The 20,712-nt window shown below is 38.8% G+C and overlaps 1 protein-coding gene and 1 pseudogene across 3 annotated transcripts in view; one reads left to right on the forward strand and one right to left on the reverse strand.

The window, feature by feature from the left end:
* Nucleotides 1–20,712, forward strand: part of WASF3 (WASP family member 3) — a 136,307-nt gene that overhangs the window by 5,615 nt on the left and 109,980 nt on the right. The gene's annotated exons all lie outside the window — the stretch shown is intronic.
* On the reverse strand, nucleotides 506–634 carry LOC122908006 (annotated as a pseudogene).

Here is a 20,712-nt window from a genome sequence, read left to right on the forward strand (position 1 = left end):
ATCTTAGCAGATGTCCTTAGATTAGAATAATTTTTCCATACTCAGATTTCGCCCTTAATCTTTGGAGCTACCCTGTTTTGTTTCTTTTCCCTGGATCTGTGTCTCTCCTCTTCTCTTTCAGGTTAGCTCTTTTCTTCTGTAGATTTTTTTTTTTTTTTTTTTTTAAACTTTAAACATCTCAGATATCCCAGGGTAATTTCTCCTCTTTCAGGTCTGGTAGGTGCTTCTGGACCTCAACGCTGAGCTCAGTGTCTGGGATCATTTCTCAGAGACTTTTTGCTTATGGAGTTTTCCCTTAGGCCTGTTCTTAAGGTGCCCTCTGACCTCTCTGAAGCAATGGCCTTGAAATTGACCTAAAGACGTCTTCTGCTGTATTGTATATTCTTGCACTATTGCAGAGTTTTATTTATTTTGTTATTTTTCTTTTATATTTTGCTTTACGGTTCTTTGCAGCAGTCCACACGTTTGAATGCCTACCACAGATCATTCTGGTTAGCAGTGATAATAGCGTTGCTAGGACCAAGCTCCTGTCCTCCACACCTAGAGAGGGAAAGCAGAAGTAAATTGTTTCAATTAGCAATAATCGCGCCTCGGATAAACCTCATTGGCTACGATACTGCCACAGAAGTAAATTGTTTTGTTAACTGTAAACTCATTGTGGGCAGGCACCAGACAGCACAGTGCCTTGTATATAGCCAGCACTTAGTAGATGTGTTCCAGCTCTGTTAAGTAACCTTTTAAGCATGTGGTCATGTGCACACTGTTGTTTGGGTTACAATCTTTGTGGCCAGGGGTAACACCCAGTGCCTGCTTCGCTCCAGCTGTCCATTTTCCCATAGACTTTGTGATCTCTGGTCCTTGAGTACTTCCTTTTACTAGTGACTGAAAGCCGTATTGGATTTTTAAAGTTGTGCTCCAGTGCATGCTGAAGATTTTATTACCATGCTGCTGTGGTTCCATTTTAGCTCATCTGGCTCCTCTCATTGCGTGCTGTTATCCATTTCGTGCACATGAGCGGTTTAGAGAAATTATATTACAACAGAAGAGTATGGATGTGATTGACTGAACTACGAATCCATGTGGCCATTTTTTATCAGCTAAATGGAAGAAATGGTGTATTCTTTGCACATAGTAGATACTCAACAAATATTTTTTCATCACCTGAACGTGTCCTGTGTTTTGATTCAGGACCACAGAATAAGCAGAACACGGTCACTACTAGGTAATTTTTAAAAACCTGGGCTGAGTCACTAGGCCCTATTAATGTCACAGTTTTGTTTTCAGCCCCTCAAAACATGTACATGGCACCCCCAGTCCCTGTTTTGTAAGGCAGTCCTGTGTTAAAATTGTTACCTTGGCACAGTTCAGCTCTGAATTGACTTTGTAACTTTTTGCGGGGCCATATTCTATGCTGTTTGAAATGAACACTTATGGAGAATTTGGTGGATTTAAATCGCTTCCTGTGGAACATGGAAGGAACAATGTCTCCACACTTAGGGGTTGAAGTATCTAGTCCAGTAGGGGGATGACATTAACCAGAAGAGTGACAGGAGAGAGAGGAGAGAGGGAGCAGCTTATGTTATATTTGTATCATTCTGACATTCTGAGAGAGTCTTTTCACAGCTTACAATGAGGAGGAACAGACAGACGTGACTTCCATCCCTTCAAAAGTAAGATATTAATTTTGGGGGGAAAGATTGTAGTTTTTCAATATAAGATTCATCCCCATTTTTGATAAAAGTAGAAAAATACATTTTGTTTATAACCAAACCTAGAGAATTTAAAACATATCTCAGTTCTTGGTTTTCCATAGTATTTATTTCTTGTTCTGTATATCTTTTAGAGTTAATTATCCTGGTTTTTGATTTAAAAACCAGAAATGCACAGAAACCCCTAAATTCCCCAGTCACCTGTCTTCAGATTTTAATTACACACTGCAAACAACATTGTTTCCAAAGGCTTTACTAAAATGTGAATTGTCCTTTGAGATGTGCCAGGGGGCAAGGTTATTAAAACATTACCTCTTTTTTTTTTTTTTTTTGAAGGGGCATGGAGCCCAGCACAGGGGCTTGGACTCACAACCCTGAGATCAGGACCTACACTGAGATCAAGAGATCACTTAACTGACTGAGCCACCCAGGCTCCCCAAAACATTACTACTTTTTAAAAGCTGTTATTGTAATATTGAATGATTGCGAGGCTTATCAATGATAATGAAGTTCATACATGAGTTACAGTTAAAATTTTCATAGCTCATACACTGTTTGTCTTTTACATTACATAGACTAATTAAAAAGTTCTTCCCTTTCTGACATGTCTAGTTTTTTCCATACTACTTCTCAAAAAAAAAAAGCAAAAACAACATAGCTTCATTGCATCACTTGATAGAATTATGTAGGGATTAGGTATTACAGGGGTTAGAACATTTTTTCTTTTACGCTACATTTATGGTTACTAAGTTGTCCTAGATAAGAGTTTAGAAATGTATTGTTCCATTTCCTACACTACTTGGTTTCTAATGATTGTCCAATTCCATTTGAGACAAAATATATTGTCCTGCATTTTAGTATTTACCGAGCCTTCTTTCTTTCTGGACCCTGATACAGTTTATTCAACTGTTTATAAGTGAGAGTTACAAATAAGGTTTTCTTTGAATGTTTATATTTATCCAAATATATGTTTATCCAACTATATTTTTTGAGATTTTCATTGTTGGAGATGCTTACGGGTTTTACTGAACACAAACAGTGGAGGTTTGTCCCTTGTCTCCCATAACATAAAGATTTGAATTAGCTAATAGGAAATACCCGTGACAATGAAGCTAAATATAAGTAAAGAGAATTAAAGGTGTGTGAAGATCATGACTGAAAACAATAAAACCTATTCTTTCAACAAGGTTCTGGCCTCTCAGGTCAGTGTTTTAGTCCTAGAGAGCTAAGTGCTTTACTCAAGAAAGATTTCAGTGACTCAGCACAAAAAAGCTTTGGGGTCCTTCTGGGGTGGTCTTCCACAGGGCCCTTCAGGTAGTCAGGCTCTTCCCACTTGTGACTCAGCCTCCAATAGGAAGTGGGAACTTCCTCCTGCTCAATTCAGCGGGTGGGTAGGGAGAGAGCCAAGTCCTGTGGGAGGTTTTATTGGCCAGCACACACCACTTGTCATCCCACTGGCTGTACTCAAACGTAGGCTGGCTCTGAACCCCCGAGAAGAGAAGACACAGATACTGGTGACATAACCAGTTTGCAGACTGGAACTTGGCTGAGTGTCCTGATGGCCAAAAAGAAGGGAAAACATTCTCAGTTCTGTGCTGTAGTTTCATCACCCACAGAAAACATACCAGTTTCCTTTCCTTAATATGTTCTCTGAACTCACACTTAAGGTTTTGTATTGGTTACATTGAAAGCTGAAGTAAGTGACATGCAGCACAGAGAACATGTTTTTATTTTTATTTTTTTGAAGTAGGCTCCATGTGCAGCACAGAGCCCATAGCAGGGCTTGAAATCACTATTCTGAGATCAAGACCTGAGCTGAGATCAAGAGTTGGACACTTGGGGCACCTCAGTGGCTCACTCTGGTAAGCCACTGCCTTGGGCTCAGGTCATGATTCCAAGGTTCTGGGATGGAGTCCCACGTCATGCCCCCTGCTCAGCGGGGAGTCTGCTTCTCCCTCTCCCCCTGCTCATGCTGTTTCTCGCTCATTCTCTCTTTCAAATAATGAATAAAGCCTTAAGGGAAAAAAAAAGGAGTTGGACACTTATCCAATTGAGCCACACAGGGACCCGTAGGACATGGTTTTTATGAGGCTGATTCTTCTCTGGTTTCAAATGAATTGAAACACAACTTATTTAAAACATTTCTGCAGGGGCGCCTGTGTGGCTCAGTGGGTTAAAGCCTCTGCCTTTGGCTCAGGTCATGATACCAGGTCCTGGGATCGAGCCCCACATCGGGCTCTCTGCTCCCCAGAAAGCCTGCTTCCTCCTCTCTCTGCCTGCCTCCCTGCCTACTTGCGATCTCTCTCTCTGTCAAATAAATAAATAAAATCTTTAAAAAAAAAATTTCTGTAGAGGGTCAAACTAACTTTTATGTACTTTCTAGTGGTAAGAATAAACACATTGCATATCTGTCAAAGAAGCCATTCAGGACTATATATTAGTTTCAAGTGGATTTTTTGGTAAAAGATTTATAGAAGCTGGTTTAGAGTTATCTTTTCTGATGTGGTTGGAATGCTGGTATTTTATTTTGTCAATTAAAGGTAGCCTTAGAGACCAAGAACAGAAATGATCGATTAATTCAAAGTCAATGTACTGCATGCAAAGCTTATTCTAGGACTGGGGTTGGTAAACAGTAGCATTTGGGCCAAACCTGGTCTTTTGCCTGATTTTGTAAAGAAAATTTTGTTGGAGCATGGGCTTGCCAACTCGTTTATATTCTCTGGGGCTGCTTTTGTGCTATAGGATAGAGCTGAGTAGTTGCAACAGAGATGGTCTAAACTACAGAGTATGAAATATTCACTATCTCTTTAGAGCAAAACATCCCAAAACATCCCAACCGCTGTTCTAGAGGGTGAGGTTCTGCCCTTTCTTACTGAGATCACATTCTAGTGCAGAGGTGGGGGATAATAAGTAAATAACATAAATATATGTAATGATAAGGGCTGTAGAGAAAATAAAGAAGCAAGAGGATAGAGTATCAGGGACTGCCATTTGTTGTAATGTGGTCAGGGAAGTGGTCAGGAAAGGCATCCCTCAGATGACAGTTGACAGAGGTGTGATGAAGGTGAAGGAGTATACCAGGCAGGCAGTTATTTTGGCAGCGAGCCTTGTGGAAGGAGGAACAGTAAGTTCAAAGGCCCTTAAGGTGGTAGGAAGGTAGCATGAGTAAGTGGTGTGTGTGTATGTGTTGGCGGGCGGGGGTGGGGGGTGGGCAGCGGTTTCAGAGGTAATAATGGGCCAGATCCTGTAGGGTCCATGAGACTATGGTGGCACTTTGGATTTTATTTTGAGTGAGTTGGAAAGCCATTGCAAGTTTTTGAGCAGGGAAACAATACCATTTGTCTTAGATTTTATAAGGATCACTAGGTATGCAGTGTAGAGAATAGATTGTAAGGGACAAGAAAGAGTATGAAGGAGTGTGTCTGCCTGCTAGGTATTGGTATGCTTAGGATATCAAAATGAATCAAATGCTTCCTTTCCTTGAGGGGCAATAGTGTAACAGCTGAGAAAAACATGTAAAAAGATCACTATGGTATACAGCTATAGATGGGAAAGCCAAAAGTGCCCTGGGATTGCATGGGAGGGGTGCTTGGTCCAAGTGGGAGATGACACCCTGACCTGAGAAAATGGGAGGACACTGATGAAGACTAATTTGAATAGATGCCCATTCTGTACCCTAGCTTGGATATTCTTGGAAAGACTGCACAGACAGACCGTCAGAAATTCGACCATCAAGCAGAGGTGGCAGTGGGTTTCAGATTGTAATGATTGCTGTCTGGAGCATTGTGGGAGAGTGATTCTAAGATTGCATTGGGCCTCAATGGGATACAGTGCAGTGGTCACTGAAGGGGCAGGGCTGATCTTAGCCTTCTTTGCCAGAGAGCAAGACCAAGGTAATTTTGGTTCAGAAAAATGGAAGAAAAGTCATACACTATGGAGTGTATTGTGACACATTGCTAACTTTTTTCCATGAGCCAAGCAGTGTGAATTAGTTGCAAAATATACCTCTGAGTAATTAAGCGAGTTGATCTGCTGTCTGGTGTTATTGGATCTGACCCAGTGAAATCTTAGAGGATGTCTATAATGATGATTTTTGAGATAGGTGCTATAAACTCATTTTGGATAATAATTGGCTGAAAAAATTGCTGCCATTTCACTGGCATTGAGAAAGTTATTCACCTTTCTGTTCTCTTTTGTAGAGTGTCGAGATCATCTGAAGAGAATTTTAGTGATTATAATATAGGCTTTAATAGAAATAGGGAGATGAAAGAGATTCATTCTTAATCATAGAGGGAGTTACTAATATTTTTTTTTACACAACGCTTCTATCAGAGTGAACAAACTTTAGTAAGGGTGTAGAAGATTTGAACAACACAATTAATAAATTTGCCTTGCATGCCTAGATGTTGCCCCTAACAACTGCAAAATACACAATATTTACTAGTGTTTGGACATTGACCCAGGCTGTCAGCTTGTGGGACAAAAGCAAGTCTCAGGATATTTCAAAGGATTCAAGTCCAACAGAACAGTGTAAGTTAAACTAAAATCAATAGCAAAAAGCAGAGTTGTTTCTAAATAACCCATGAATCACAGAAGATCTATAATTTACCATGGGAAATTTAAAAGATTGACAAAATATTTTGATCAGAATTAACATAAAAATACTGCATATCAAAATTTGTGGGATGCAGCTAAAGTTGTACTTAGAGGGAAGTTTATAGCTGTATATTAGGAAAGATGTATATTAGGAAAGAAGAAAGACTGAAAAAAATTTAGTGATCTGTGCAGCCATCTCAAGAAGTTACAAAAAGTACAGCAGACTAAACCCAGAGGAAGTACAGTTGACCCTTAACATGGGGGTTGGTGGTGCCAATCCCTGGGCAGTCAAAAATTCACATATAACTTTTGGGTATGGATTTTAGGTCAGGGTCAGAAAACCTTTCCTTACACAAATGATTTCTTTAAGAACTTGGATAGTTTTCATTTTTTACATTTAGATTTCTGCTGTACTTGGAGTTTATTCTGATATGTGATATTAAGAATGGATTTAGTTGTCCGAACATTTCTGAAATCAGTCTCTGCTCAAGTCATTTGAGGTGCCACTATTGTTATATATTAGATTTCTAAATAGTAGATTGGGTCTATTTTTGGGATTTTGGTTGCATTTTTGGGGTCTGTCTGCCTATTCAGGTGCTACTACCACAGTTTTAATCATGGAGCTTTGTTCTAATATTTGGTGGAGCTAGTTCTCCTTCGATAGCTCCTCCTAGTCAGTGTTAACTGAGTGTTAACTTGTGTAGCTCCATAAAGAAACTTCTGAGTAATTTTTATTGTAATTGCGTTCTATTTATAAATTAATTTAGGGAGAACTGACAACCTGATAAAGTTGTGGTGTCTTGACCAAGAATGGTGGATTCTGGAGTCTCATTTTGTGTGCCTTTTAGGAATGTGTGAATCTATAGATTTCTTCATGTAAGTCTTGAACACTTCTTGTTAAGTTTATATTCTTTTCTGTTGCTGTTTTAAATGAGGTTTTCTCTTCCATTGTACATTCTAACCAGTTATTATTTATGTATATGAAAGCTATTATTATTTGTGTATATGAAGGTTTTGTTTTTTATATCCTGCTGCCTTGCTGAATTCTCTTTCTTGAGTTATTTCCATCATTAATTTTTTTGGTTTTCCAGGTTTACTGTCCTGTCATCAGCCAGTAGAGAATTTTATTTCTCCTTTTCCATTGTTTGTGTCTTTGTTTCCTCTTATCTGACTGTATTGGTGAATGGCTCCAGAACAGTATTAAATCATAGAAGAGGTAGTGTGCATCCTTGCTCGGTTCTTGGCCTTTGTGGCATGCCTCTGGTTTTGGCCCAGTAGGATGTTGGTGCTCCTACTCATTCATTCCCTCTTTCTCCCTCTATTTCTCTCTTTCTGTCTCTCTCAGTAAAGTCAGGTTAAGGATGGATGGAACTAGAACGTATCATGCTTAGCGAAATAAGTCAAGTGGAGAAAGACAACTATCATATGATCTCCCTGATATGAGGAAGTGGTGATGCAACATGGGGGCTTCAGTGGGTAGGAGAAGAATCCATGAACAAGACGGGATAGGGAGGGAGACAAACCATAAGTGTCTCTTAATCTCATGAAACAAACTGTGGGTTGCTGGGGGGAGGGGGGTTGGGAGAAGGGGGGTAGGGTTATGGACATTGGGGAGGGTATGTGCTTTTGGGTAAATTGGAAGGGGAGGTGAACCATGAGAGACTATGGACTCTGAAAAACAATCTGAGGGGTTTGAAGTGGCGGGGTGGTGGGAGGTTGGGGTACCAGGTGGTGGGTATTATAGAGGGCATGGCTTGCCTGGAGCACTGGGTGTGGTGAAAAAATAATGAATACTGTTTTTCTGAAAATAAATAAATTGGAAAAAAAAAAGGAAAAAAAAGAGATAAAAAAATAAGTCAGGTTAAGGATTATTCCTCCATTCCTGTTCATCCAAGAGAGGATTTTTTCAAAATTAGGAATGGATGTTGAATTTTGCCAGGGGCTTCTTCAGCCTTTTTGGAGGTAACTGTGTATTTTATTTCCTCCTCTTCCTCCCCCAACCCCTGCATCTTCCCCACCGCCCCCTTGGTAATTAGGTATTTTCATCTCCCCCACCAAAATTTTGTACCAACTGAATACTCACCATTGTTTTCTTCCCCCAGCTCCTGGCAGCCACCGTTCTCCTTTCTATCTATGATTTTGACTACTGTGGGTACTTTTTTAAAAAAATATTTTTTTATCTGCGAGGGAGAAAGAGAGAGAGAGAGCATGTGCACACAAGTAGGGGGAGGGGCAGAGGGAGAAGCAGGCTCACCTCTGAGCGGGAGCCTGATGCTGGGCTTGGCTGGATCCCAGATCCCTGGGATCATGACCTCAGTGGAAGGCACAGGCTTAACCAACTGAGCCACCCAGGTGCTTCTAGATCTTATACTTTTAGTCCTTATTTTTCTCCCCTTGACCTGTTTTATGTATTGAGTGGTGCCTGTCTCTTATTTATAGAGTTTCTATTTCTTTCTTCTTGGATTGGTTATAGTTTCCGTTACTAGGTTTACAGATGTTAATAAGATTTTTTTCATTGTGAAATAATAGCTTTTAGGATTTATCCATTCGAATACTTTTTGTCTTAAATTTTATTTTGTCTGGTATGATTGCAACCTAATTGTCTTCCATTTGTCCGATAAGTTCTTGTGTGTCCCTTTATTTTTAACCTTTTTTGAATCATTGCATTTTATTTTTTAAAAAAGATTTTATTTATTTATTTGACAGAGACACAGCGAGAGGGAACACAAGTAGGGGGAGTGGGAGAAGAAGAAGGAGAAGGAGAAGGAGGCTTCCTGCTGAGCAGGGAGCCCGATGAGGGGCTTGATCCCAGAATTCTGGGATCCTCACCAGAGCTGAAGACAGAGGCTTAACTGAGTGAGCCACCCAGGTGCCCAATGACTATATGCTTTCTGCAGTTGTGAATAGATAATTGAGATTTTGATCCCTAGTTTTGATAATTAAGAATAATTGTTCTGTATACACTTTTGATGTAATGGTTAAAAGAATGGGATCTGGAGTCCCATGGCTTAACTTCAGATCCTAATTTCAAAACATATTAACTGTGTGATCTTAAACAAGTTATTTAGCTCTATTTGCCTCGTTTCTCCATCTGTATAATGGGTGATTATACTCACACTATTGGTTAATCTGTTTATTATGTTAAAGAATACAAAGTCACTGACACAGAGCCTAGCCCATAGTAAGAACTCAGTATGTATGTATATTTTTCAGTTACTTTTTTTTTGCTTTGAATTGTATTATCAGTGTTGCCATTTCTGTATAGGCCATTACTATTTCTGTAGTGCATTTTTGTCTGCTCCCTTTCTTTAACCAATTCTGTATTCATCTTTTAAAATTTTGCAGTAGTATCTAGATGTGGAATTCTTTCAGAAATTTTATGAATCATTGCATTTCAAAAATGTCTTCTCATATGTACAGCATAGAGTTGGCCTTTGGTCTCTAAGCAAGTCTGAAGAATTCTCAAGTAGACAAGTTCAGTTCATTCACATTTACTGTCATAACTGATATATTTGTTTTTACATCGGTTATTTGTGCTATAATTACTTACTGTTTCACTCATTATTAGGTGTATTTTCCTTGAGTTTAATAAAAAACTTCATATCTAGGAAGAACTAAATTTTTGTTCTAGTGGTTACTTCTCAATTATATACATTTGTAGTACCTTTAATCCCCTTCCCAGTTTTTAACCTATTCTTTTACTATCTTCTATATCACCTTTAAATGGCATCTTTTGATTTTCACCTGTAACCTATATAATAATGACTTTATTCTGTTTTTTTTCTCTTTTATCTTCCCATTATTTCAGTCGCAATTTTCTACTTTGTCATAGGTTTATATACCATTCATCTGCCCTTGACCCCAGTCTTGTTTTTAGTTTTAGTTCTAGAATTGAATGCATAAACTGTTCACTTGTTCATCAGTCCTTTTGTGTAAGCTTCTTCAGTCATTCTGTTACCCATGGGAGAATCTGCATTGTGTGAATGGATGTCTCAGTTCTTAGATTCCCTGTGTGAGATTTACGTTATGATCCACACAGTTGTACTTGAATAAAGACAGCCAGAAGGAAAGTAGCAAGCACAAAGCAGTTTATTAAGGACAGTATACTCTCAAAATGAGAGAGTGGACAGGCCCAGAAGTGGCAACTGCACTGGGGTGAGTGGTGTCTCTTCATGTTTGCATAGGTCATGGGTCATAGTGAGGTTGGTCTCCGACCGAAATTGTTTCCAGTCATCCAAGCGTCACCTCCTACTGGTTAGGAGGGGGAGTTTTTGTCTCTACAAGGTTCTTGTCATAACTGTCATGGCCATCTTCCCCCATGGGGAGTTGAAACCACAATGTAACTATGTTATGATGAAGCTCTGGGTTACCCTGGGGCAGAAGTTGGAGAGAAGAGTCATGTTCTGCACCTGCAGCTCTTGGTCTCTCAGCTCTGGGTGTTGGCAGCCATAAGGCAAGGGTATTGAAAGCCTCAAAATCAAGATGTTGTGCCTTCAAGCTTCTACCTGTCACCTGTTTATGACCACCTTTGCCTCCAGCCCTGTTTAACTGTCTTGTTTAGATGGAGTTCAAGCCATAATGCATCCATTGACTGTAACGGATTAACTTATTTTCTGTGTATCTAGAAGGGTATTAGTTGTGTATCTTTGGAAGAACTGAAAAAATAGTCGCTCAGATTGTTCTGGGGTGTACTGTGATTCAGATGATGAGCCTGAGTTGAGAAGGGTGATCAGGATGGGTGCACATATAAGTATTTTGTGAGTTCTTGCTTGTTCAAGTAGTTTTCAAGGCCTTGATACTTAAATGATAGTTTGGCTGGGTATAAAAACCTTGTTTTTGCTCTTTTCCCTTAAGCTTCTTGAAAATGATTTGCTACTTTTGTGTAAGTCTGACTTTCTGGTATTATAAGTTATCTTTTTTATATCTTAAAGTCTGACAAGGTACATTTTATTTATTTATTTATTTATTTAAGATTTTAATTTATTTGACAGAGAGAGACACAGCAAGAGAGGGAACACAGGCAGGGTGAGTGGGGGAGGGAGAAGCAGACTTCCTACAGAGCAGGGAGCCCAATGCGGGGCTCCATTCCAGGATCCTGAGATCATGACTTGAGCCAAAGGCAGACGTTAACGACTGAGCCACCCAGGAGCCCCTATCTATAGAGTACATTTTAGAGTTACTTGTTCTTTTCAGTTTTCACTAATTGGCTCTTTTAATGTGTAGCTTCAAGTCTTTTTTAATTTCCAGAAAAGTGTCTCTGATTATTGTTTTAAATACTCTCTTTCAGTATGTTAAATATCTTTTCCCAGAGTCTGGAGTATAAGTATCTTGGAATATATATATCTTCAGTTACATGATGTTTGACTTTCTTTGCCTGTTTTCTATTTCATTCACTTCCTTTCTGTATACTCATTTCTTTATCTTTTTATTTTGGTGGTTTTCTCATTTTTTATCAACACCTTTCATTAAATTTTCATTTGTATTTATTCTCATTTGGGCACCTTTTAATTCAGTCTTTTTTAATAAGATTTTTCAAAATTTCTTTTGTAAATAAATTCAGTTTGCTTTTGTTTCACTTCCTTTTCACACTTCTGATCTCAGTTTCTGTATTAGATTTGTAGGTGCCTGTTGGAGTCTGTTCAGTTCCGTTTTGAGTGTTGTGTTACAGATTTCTTTGCTTTCGGGGTAGAGGGAGAAGTTTTATTAGTGAAATGCTTTGATTTACATTTTGTTTTCTTATAGGAGTTTTGTATGGGTATGGGCTTTATTTTCTTTGAATCCCTGTTTATTTTATGAGTAGGTTTTTTGGTTGGAGAGCATTCTTTATAGTTGTTTCTTCCCCAGCATTCTTTTTCAGTGATGTTGGTTTTGATGGGTGGATGATTTGTCTTCTTTTGCTTTTGTTTCTGCAGTTCCTTAATTTTTCTCTTATTTCTTTGTTTCCATTTTCTGCCATGTCTCCAAGAAGTGCCACTCTCTCTAAATAATAACCCTCCCTCACAAACAGTGCTTCTCCAAGGCTGAAACTTCTGGTTCCACTCACTTTCATGCCCCTTTCCTATACCCAGTTCTGTGAACTTACTAAGCAGTGTAGTATTAACTTGTATTAAGTGTAGCCAAACATGATTAATGAAACTGAGTAGAAAGCTCTGAAGCAGGCCCACACACAGGTAGATGTTTGATTATGTTGGGTGTAAGGATGTAAAGGATGGTCTTTTTGATAATTGGTGTGTTATTGTTAAGATGGGTATCCATAAATTACATTTGACCCCTACCTTATATCACACACAAAAATCAATTCCAGATAGACTGTAGGTCTAAAGATGAAAGGTGAAAAATAATATAGAAAAGTCTCTTGGCCTAAGAGTAAGAGAACCTTTCTTTAACAGGACACAGACTATAAATGAGTAGATGCTAAGTTGAACTAAGTTAATATTAAGAACTTCTGTTTATTAAAACATACAACTAAGATTAGAAAAAATAATCTACAGGCTAGGAAAGAATGTTTGAATCACATGTGAACTGACATGTATCCTACCTAGAAAATTTAAAGAACTGGGAGAAATCAGTAAGACAGCCAGATGATCTAATAGTTAAATGGGTAAGAGACTTGAACTTGCAGTTTTGAAGAAGATGCACAAATAGCCAATGAAGATATGAAAAGAAGTTTAAACTCAGTAATCAGGAAGTGCAGATTAAATAGTAATGAGATATCAGCGCAGTCTTCAGATCAGCTAAAATTGAAAAGACTGGCAGTGCACAGTGTGGAGAATGTGGAGCAGCTGGAAGGCATACCCTAACCGATGGGGGTGTAAGTTGGTACAGACATGTACCCTAACCGATGGGGGTGTAAGTTGGTACAGACATGTTGCAGAACTGGTGGGGCTTGTACTGAAGTTGAAGATATTTTATGAACCAGAATTGGTCTTCTGCATATACACTCAGTAGCTGTGCAGGCATGACGGTGCCAGGATGCGTGTATGGTGGTGTGCATGGTAGCATTATTTGTAATAGCCCCATATAGATAGAACCCAAGTGTTCATCAACCATGGAGTGATTGTGTAAGTTGTGTTGTATTCGTACGTTATTCAGTGGTGGAAATGAAGAAATGGAAGCTGCATGCAACAGCAGTAATAATCTTACAAACTTAATGTTGAGTGGAAGATGCTAGACATAGCAGAATCCAAACCATACAATTTTGCTTAAATAAAATTTTCAAGGGGTGTCAGGAACGAGGAAAGTGATTATTTTGTTGGGGGAAGAAGGGATTCATAACTGACAAGGGGGCATGAAGGGCACTTCCAAGGGTGCTGACCTTGCCCTATTTCATGACCTTGTTGGTGGTTCCCTGGATTGGTCCACTTTGCAATAATCCTTCAAGTTGGAATTTCTTTTAATCACTGGATTTATTTTGTATATCACTTTTATACTAGTGTTTGGATGTAGTGTTCCTTTTCAGCTAGTGTCTGGTTTTTATCCAATTCGCTTTTAAGTGTTAATCTTTTCAGTGAAAATCAATGTGGTTTTTGAGCCAGCTCTTCCCCCCTTCCCATCTGATTTTTCTAGTGGAAGTCCTGCCTTTCTGGAAAGCCTCTGACAGCTGCAGACCTCATTAGTCCTCGTTTCTTTTATGCTTTATACCAGCAGTTCTCTAAGTGTAGTACGGGGGCTCCTGGGGGTCTCCAGGACCTTTTAAGGGGTCATTGAGGTCATACTTATTTTCATAATTACACTAAAACATTATCTGCCCTTTTTACTATCATTATTTCAGAGCATACAATGGGTTTTTCAGAGGCTACGTGACAGAGAGCCACTGTTACCTGAAAAGACTGTTAAAACACTCCTCTTTCCAACTAGGTATCTGTGTAAGACTGAATTGTCTTCATACACTGCAGTCAAAACAACATATCACAGTGGAATGAATTCAGAAAGCAGATAGGAAAATCCAGCTTCCTTCTTTTAAGCCAGACATTGAAGGAACTTGCAAGAATATAATGGTGCTTTTTTGTCTTGCGAAAAAGAGTTAGTTTTTTTGAAGATACATTTGTTAACACATAATGAATTTATTTTGTCGTTTTCAGTGATACAATAAATATTGAAAATGTTTCTGTCTTAATTTCTAGTATTTGGTGAATATTGATAAGCAGTGCTTGGAAATTTTACCCAGTTTATAGTTTGGAATAGTTGTATATCATATGTTTATGTAACTTCTGTTCTTGAGGTCTTGAAAATGAATATAAGTTGGAGGGCCCCAAATGTGTACAAAAGAATCACCTTGGGGATCTTAATTTCATCATTGATTGTTGCTCTTATGTAGAAAAATTGATTGTTTTTTAAAAAATAACCTTTTGTGGGCGCCTGGGTGGCTCAGTGGGTTAAGCCGCTGCCTTCGGCTCAGGTCATGATCTCGGGGTCCTGGGATCGAGTCCCGCGTCGGGCTCTCTGCTCAGCAGGGAGCCTGCTTCCCTCTCTCTCTCTCTGCCTGTCTCTCCATCTACTTGTGATATCTGTCAAATGGGTAGATAAAATCTTAAAAAAAAAAAACCCTTTTGTTTTGAAACAGTTGTAGACTTGGAAGTCATAGAAGTAGCACAGAAAGCTCCTGTGGGCTTCACCTAGATTTACCCTCATGGTGACATTCTGTGTAACTGCAGAATGTCTCCAGAAAATTGATATGGTACTCTCTGTAGACCTTTTTCTGATTCCATCACTTTTTACATGCACTCATTTGTGTGTCTGTGTAGATTCGTGGAACCACCACATCAAGGCACAGGACTGTTTCATCACTATGAAGGAGCTCATTATGCTTCTCTCTCTCTCTCTTTTTTTAGAGAGTGAAAGGATGTGCATGCATAGAAGCCAGGCAGGGGGGAGTGCATGGCAGAGGTGAGAGAGAAAGAGAATATATCCCAAGCAGGCTCCAAGCCCAATGTGGAGCCAGATGCAGGGCTGGATCTCATGACCCTGAGATCATAACCTGAGCTGAAATGAAGAGTCACCCACTTGACTGAGCCACCCAGGCATCCCACACAAACTCATGCTTCTTCTTTTGGTCATTGTGGTTGATTTTGGTATATTGATTTGTATCATGTGACCTTGCTGAGCTTGTGTTTTCATTCTAGTTTTACTGTGGATTCCTTAGCATTTTCTGGGTATAGGATTATGATATGTTCTAGTGATGAAATTGTTTAGCCAGTTTTACTTCCTTTCCGACCTGGATGGTTTGTCTTCCACTCTTTTTTGCTTTATGGCCTCGGATGGAATAGAAGTGGTAAGAGTGGGCATTATTGCCTTGTTCCTGATTTTAGGGGAAAAACGTTTAATCCTTTACTGTTAAGTATGATGTTAGTTGTAGTTTTTTTGTAGATCACCTTTGTCAGGTTGAGGAAGTTTGTTGGGAGTTTTTAATCGCAAATGAGTGTTGGATTTTGTGAAACATTTTTTTCTGCATCTATTGAGATGGCCATGTAGTTTTTTCCTTTATTAATATTCTATATTATCCTAATTGATTTTTGGAGGTTAAATCAACTTTGCATTCCCATGATAAGTCACATTTGCTCATGGTATATAGTCCTTTTTATATGTTCCTAGATTTGTTGTGTTTGTTGAGGATTTTTGCATCTGTATTCATGAGTGATACTGATCTGTAGGTTTTTTGTAATGTTTTTATCTTGGTCAGTCTGAAGGTTTGTCAGTTTTGTTGATCTGCTTCCCTCTAGGTAGGATTTAACCTCAAAGTTGTTTAAAAAATAACAATTATCTGATGTCTGTGATTGTGTTTTAGATGGTGGAATTTTAGGATGATGAGTGTCTGGGACTGTCATTTGAATGTGAAATGGATATTTAGTCCCTCTAAAAACATCAAGAGAGAAACTAGATTAAAATACAAAAGTAAATAAAATACCCAAGCTAGAGAAAGGGGAAGGATACTGATGATTCATTATCAGTGAATTAACTATAATCATTTTTTTGGCTTACCTTTTATTGAGTAATTTTGGATGGTAGACAAGTGACACTCAAATATTTTAATGTTCCATGGATTATGTCGGTGAGTATCTAGGTCTTGATAAATGTTGAATTGAAGTGCCAGGGTGGGAAAAAAGGTTGAAAATAATATTTCTCCTGTACTGAGGAGACATTTGTATTTTGGGTTGTTTTGCACAACAAAATCTCACATACATTGTCTCCTTGTCTATTTTACCATTATTGTTTTTGGTTCTGTGAATTCCTGGAAAAAAAAAAAAAAGAAAAAGAAAAACAGGACTATCTTGCAACTTACCCCCACTGATTTACAGACCTGATACATACGCTTGCAATGACCCTCTTCTACTGGGAGGTGGCATTCCTTATTGGTGAGTGTGAACGCTGATTATGCATGCATGGTCGTCAGAAATGAATGAACTGGCAATGCAAAGGCATGAATGAATCCAGAAAAAAATGAAACCAACTCATGGTGAAAGCAGATGATTTCTAGATTGACTGCATTTCTGAAACCGTAGTTGCTGAAAATTGGCGATGTCTGCATTTCCAGTGATTTCTTACTGTGTAGTTTTGGTTTTCCGGTATATAAGATTTCATTTAAAAAACAAAATAGTCTCTTAAACTTCTCCTTTTAGAAGACTGTTGGGACAGGTTCATTAATATGAATGTGTCTACCAGCGGGCTTTCTCAGAGGTGCTGTAGCATAACGTGGGTTAAAAATATGTTCATTTTCCATTTCTGTCAGTAACGTTGGAAAGAATCTCAGTGAATGGCATTTATACTCTCCATGGGCTTTATATAAAACTGGACGAGCATTAGATTTCATGTTCTTTTGTAGGTCTAATTAGCATTCAAATATTATTTCTTAACTGTCGGATTTCATATAGTTTAGTGCTTCTTGACATTTTACACCCTAATTTTCTAATGTCAGCCTCAAATTATTTCTAGTAATTTTGGAATTTCTTTTCTTACAGATGGCGTTTGTTTTTGCAGGCATTGTTAATGAAATGAGGAACCCTTATCTGGGAGGAATGGAATGTGATTTCTCTTCCTAAATTGAGTAGAATTTGATTTATCCTGGTCTTCTCACCAAAGTGCTAAAACAAATGATAAGATTTAGCAAATTACATTTAAATTTAAGTTCCTAGAATTTCTGAAGTGGTACAGATATGAACAATTAACTAGTTACAGCAAATTTGTGAAAAGTTGAATGACCAGAAGCCTAGGGTGGCTTGAGTTGACCAAAGCATTTTGATCTGTTTCCTTTCCCTCTCCCCCAGATGCTACATCTTAAGATTTTATTTTAAAGCTTGCTTTCTGGTTGTAGGATACTGAAGTCAATTTAGCATAATTCTATAACTTTTTTGAGTCGCTTATATTTTCTTGCTGCTGTTTATAAGTTGCCTCATTAGCTTCAGTTTTCTTAATTTGCAATTTTTCCTTTCTAGTGAGATTTCCTGTATGCATTTGTTTAATAGCTTTATTACCCAGAGTTTTCTTTTCACCGATAATTGTTCCTTTAGGGAGGAAAGTAAGGCGCAAGCTTGATAAATTTATCTTGTGGTAGAAGAAAGCAGTAGGAGATGGGTTAGCTCTAAATGTCAGAGGATAGGCTATAGTGACGAGAGTCTTGTTTGGTTTCGGACCTGTTAGGGTGGAGAAATCATTTGGAACCCTTCCACTCTCATTCCCTTTGTAGCTGCTGAGCACTCTCATGGAAAGTTACTGTTAGCCTAAAAGAATGAAAACAGCCAGTTATTTTACCACCGATATGGGTTTATTCGTGGGTAGCAGAGAATTGCCATTTGGGACCTGCAACCCGTGGCAGGCAAGTCCCACAAATGAAGGAGAGAAACGTTAGTTTATGGAGGAGGAAGTTGGGAGGGGTTGTTTGGAACCAAAGTTCCTTGGAGAGAAGCAAGAGTTCAGGACAATGATGGTTTCTCTTTGGCTGAGTTGCAGGCTGGCTGATTCCTTGTACGAGATGCAATGTCCGTCTTTTCAGTTTGGGCCTGTAATTGGCAGTTCTTCCTGTAATTGATGTTGGGTGGACCGGGCTCTTCTTTCTGGCCTCCCTATTCCATTTTAGTTTTCTATTCCATTTTAGGTTTCCTGTTACTCATTTTCACATTACAGAACCACTGCTTTTGTGGGTAAGGGGCCCCAAGTTATGTTGTCAGTGGGCGAGAATCAGAATAGCTTTTTGTTTTTTATTACCTCTTCCCAGAGGGTCTTTGATAATCATTTGCTACAGACCAGCCTTTAGTATCGGAAGAACAGATGGGCTGTTAGGGATATTGAGGAGGAAGGAATATGTAGTGGTGCTTTGGGATAGGGTGTTAGCAGGTGTGGACAGAAATATGTTTGCTTTGGGGACTTAGAATAGAAGTAAAGGCATTATCTCTGGGTATTTGGTAGGTTTGTGGCCGATAGACATAGAATTCTGTAGTATTTCAGATTCCTCTTTACAAGTTCTTCAATTAAATTTGTGTTTCACCTGTAGCAGATGTGTAGGGTTTAAGGGATGCTTTTTGCCCTTGACTCATTTCTAGCTCACTTAATGCTGCTAGACTTTTTTTTTTTTTTTAACTGACTCGCAACAAAGGAACACTATCTCTTTGGAACAGTGGGATGTACATAAATGCAATCATATGTTCATGGCTCCTGATTAGACCTCCTCCTTTGCAGGTTTCAGGCTCAGGGCCAGATGATTGATTGCCTCTGAAACTGGATGGGACAGAATTGCAACTCAGTCAAGAGCAGGGGCTCTGGGGCCAGACTGATTGGGGTTCAGGTCTTGGCTTTGCTGTCAGCAGTGTGGATTGGGGGGCATTTGTCAAATACAGTGAGCCGTGTTCTAAGGCAGCCTACTATATAGAGCTGTAAGGAGTAAAGGGGAGCATATAAATAATAAATAAAGGATTGAGAGTAATGTGTCAAGAATAGAAAATGCCCAGTAGCTAGCAGACAGGACAACAGCAAGAGTAAGAAAATTCTTGAGAAAGTTTCAGATCTTTGTGTTTCAGATACTTTTGAAGAGAGGGACAGAACAGCCTAGGTGTCCTTGCTGTTAGAAGTAATAGGATAGAATTCTGAGGGCATAATTCATCAACAGGAAAGAGGATGACAGGCACCTCTGTGGATATTCAAAACAGGACAGAAAGAAATTAATGCTGAGTTAGTCATTTGGGGTCTTAGGGCCAAGAGAGTGACAAATTCTGGTGTTGTGGTTTGGGCAGAGTTAGCGTGGGTAATTTGTGTAAATTTTCATAAGACTGCCTTCCTGTGTGATGATTTATGGTGTCAAGAGTCTAAGTGATATGGTTGAATTTGATATTTCCAGCTAAGAAGGTAACTTATTATTCAGATTATTCTGGTTTGCATGGGGGCAAGTTCCAGAGGCAAAATGGTTGCGGGGGGGGGGTGGGGGAAGGGATCAAGCAAGGATGAGAAGTACAATTATTTTCCTTAAATGAGTGAGACACAAAAATGTTCACATGGTCACGCAGTAAGTCAGTGCATCAGGCTGGCAGGGAATAGGTGCTTGTAGTGCAGGGCTCTTTTTCTAGAGCTTGTGTTGTTCTGTTGCGCGCAACATAGGAGTGCTGAAGATTGGAGAATAGTCATGGAGTAGACGAGGTTAAGCAGGACCCCAGCTATCCTTAAACCGAAGTGGGAATTCTTTTCTGCCAGGCAGTATTTTCATAGAAAATTCCTTACTCTATTTAAAAATGTTTATTTTTTAAATTATGGATTTTATATTCCTTGTTTTTGTAGTTTCTTTAGACAGCTTTTCAGAAAAGTGACCCTGAACACACTTATCCTGTAGGGTTTGAACTAGCTTTATTTTTTTTTTCATTGATTTTATTAATTTTTAAAAATTCCTTAATCTTTACACGAGTCCCATGTTTTCATTTTGCCTTTTCTTTCATTTGTTTGATCTTATACTTTATTTTTTTCACATCATGTTAAGTGTGCTTTAATCCTCATCCCTTATTTCCCCACCCCAACACCCCTTTCTGGTAACTCTCAGTTTGTTCTCTATAGTTTAGAGTCTGTTTCTTGGTTCATTTGTCTCTTTTTTCCTTTGCTAGTTTTATTTTGTTTTTTAAAATCCACATGTGAATGAGATCATAATGGTTTTTGTCTTTTCTGACTTACTTTGCTTAGCATTATACTCTCTAGATCCATCCCATGTTGTTGCACATGGCAAAAGTTCCTTCTTTTTTATGGCTGAGTAATATTCCTCTGTGTGTGTGTGTGTGTGTGTGTGTGTGTGTGTGTGTACACCACTTCTTTATCTATTCATCTATTGAAGGACACCTGGGCTACTTTCATAGCTTGGCAGTTGTAAATAAAGCTTCATTAAACATGGGGGTACAGGCCCTATAGCTCAGGGGTTAGAGCACTGGTCTTGTAAACATGG

This window comes from Neovison vison, chromosome 5, assembly GCF_020171115.1.
Source record: "Neovison vison isolate M4711 chromosome 5, ASM_NN_V1, whole genome shotgun sequence".
Taxonomy (NCBI): domain Eukaryota; kingdom Metazoa; phylum Chordata; class Mammalia; order Carnivora; family Mustelidae; genus Neogale; species Neogale vison.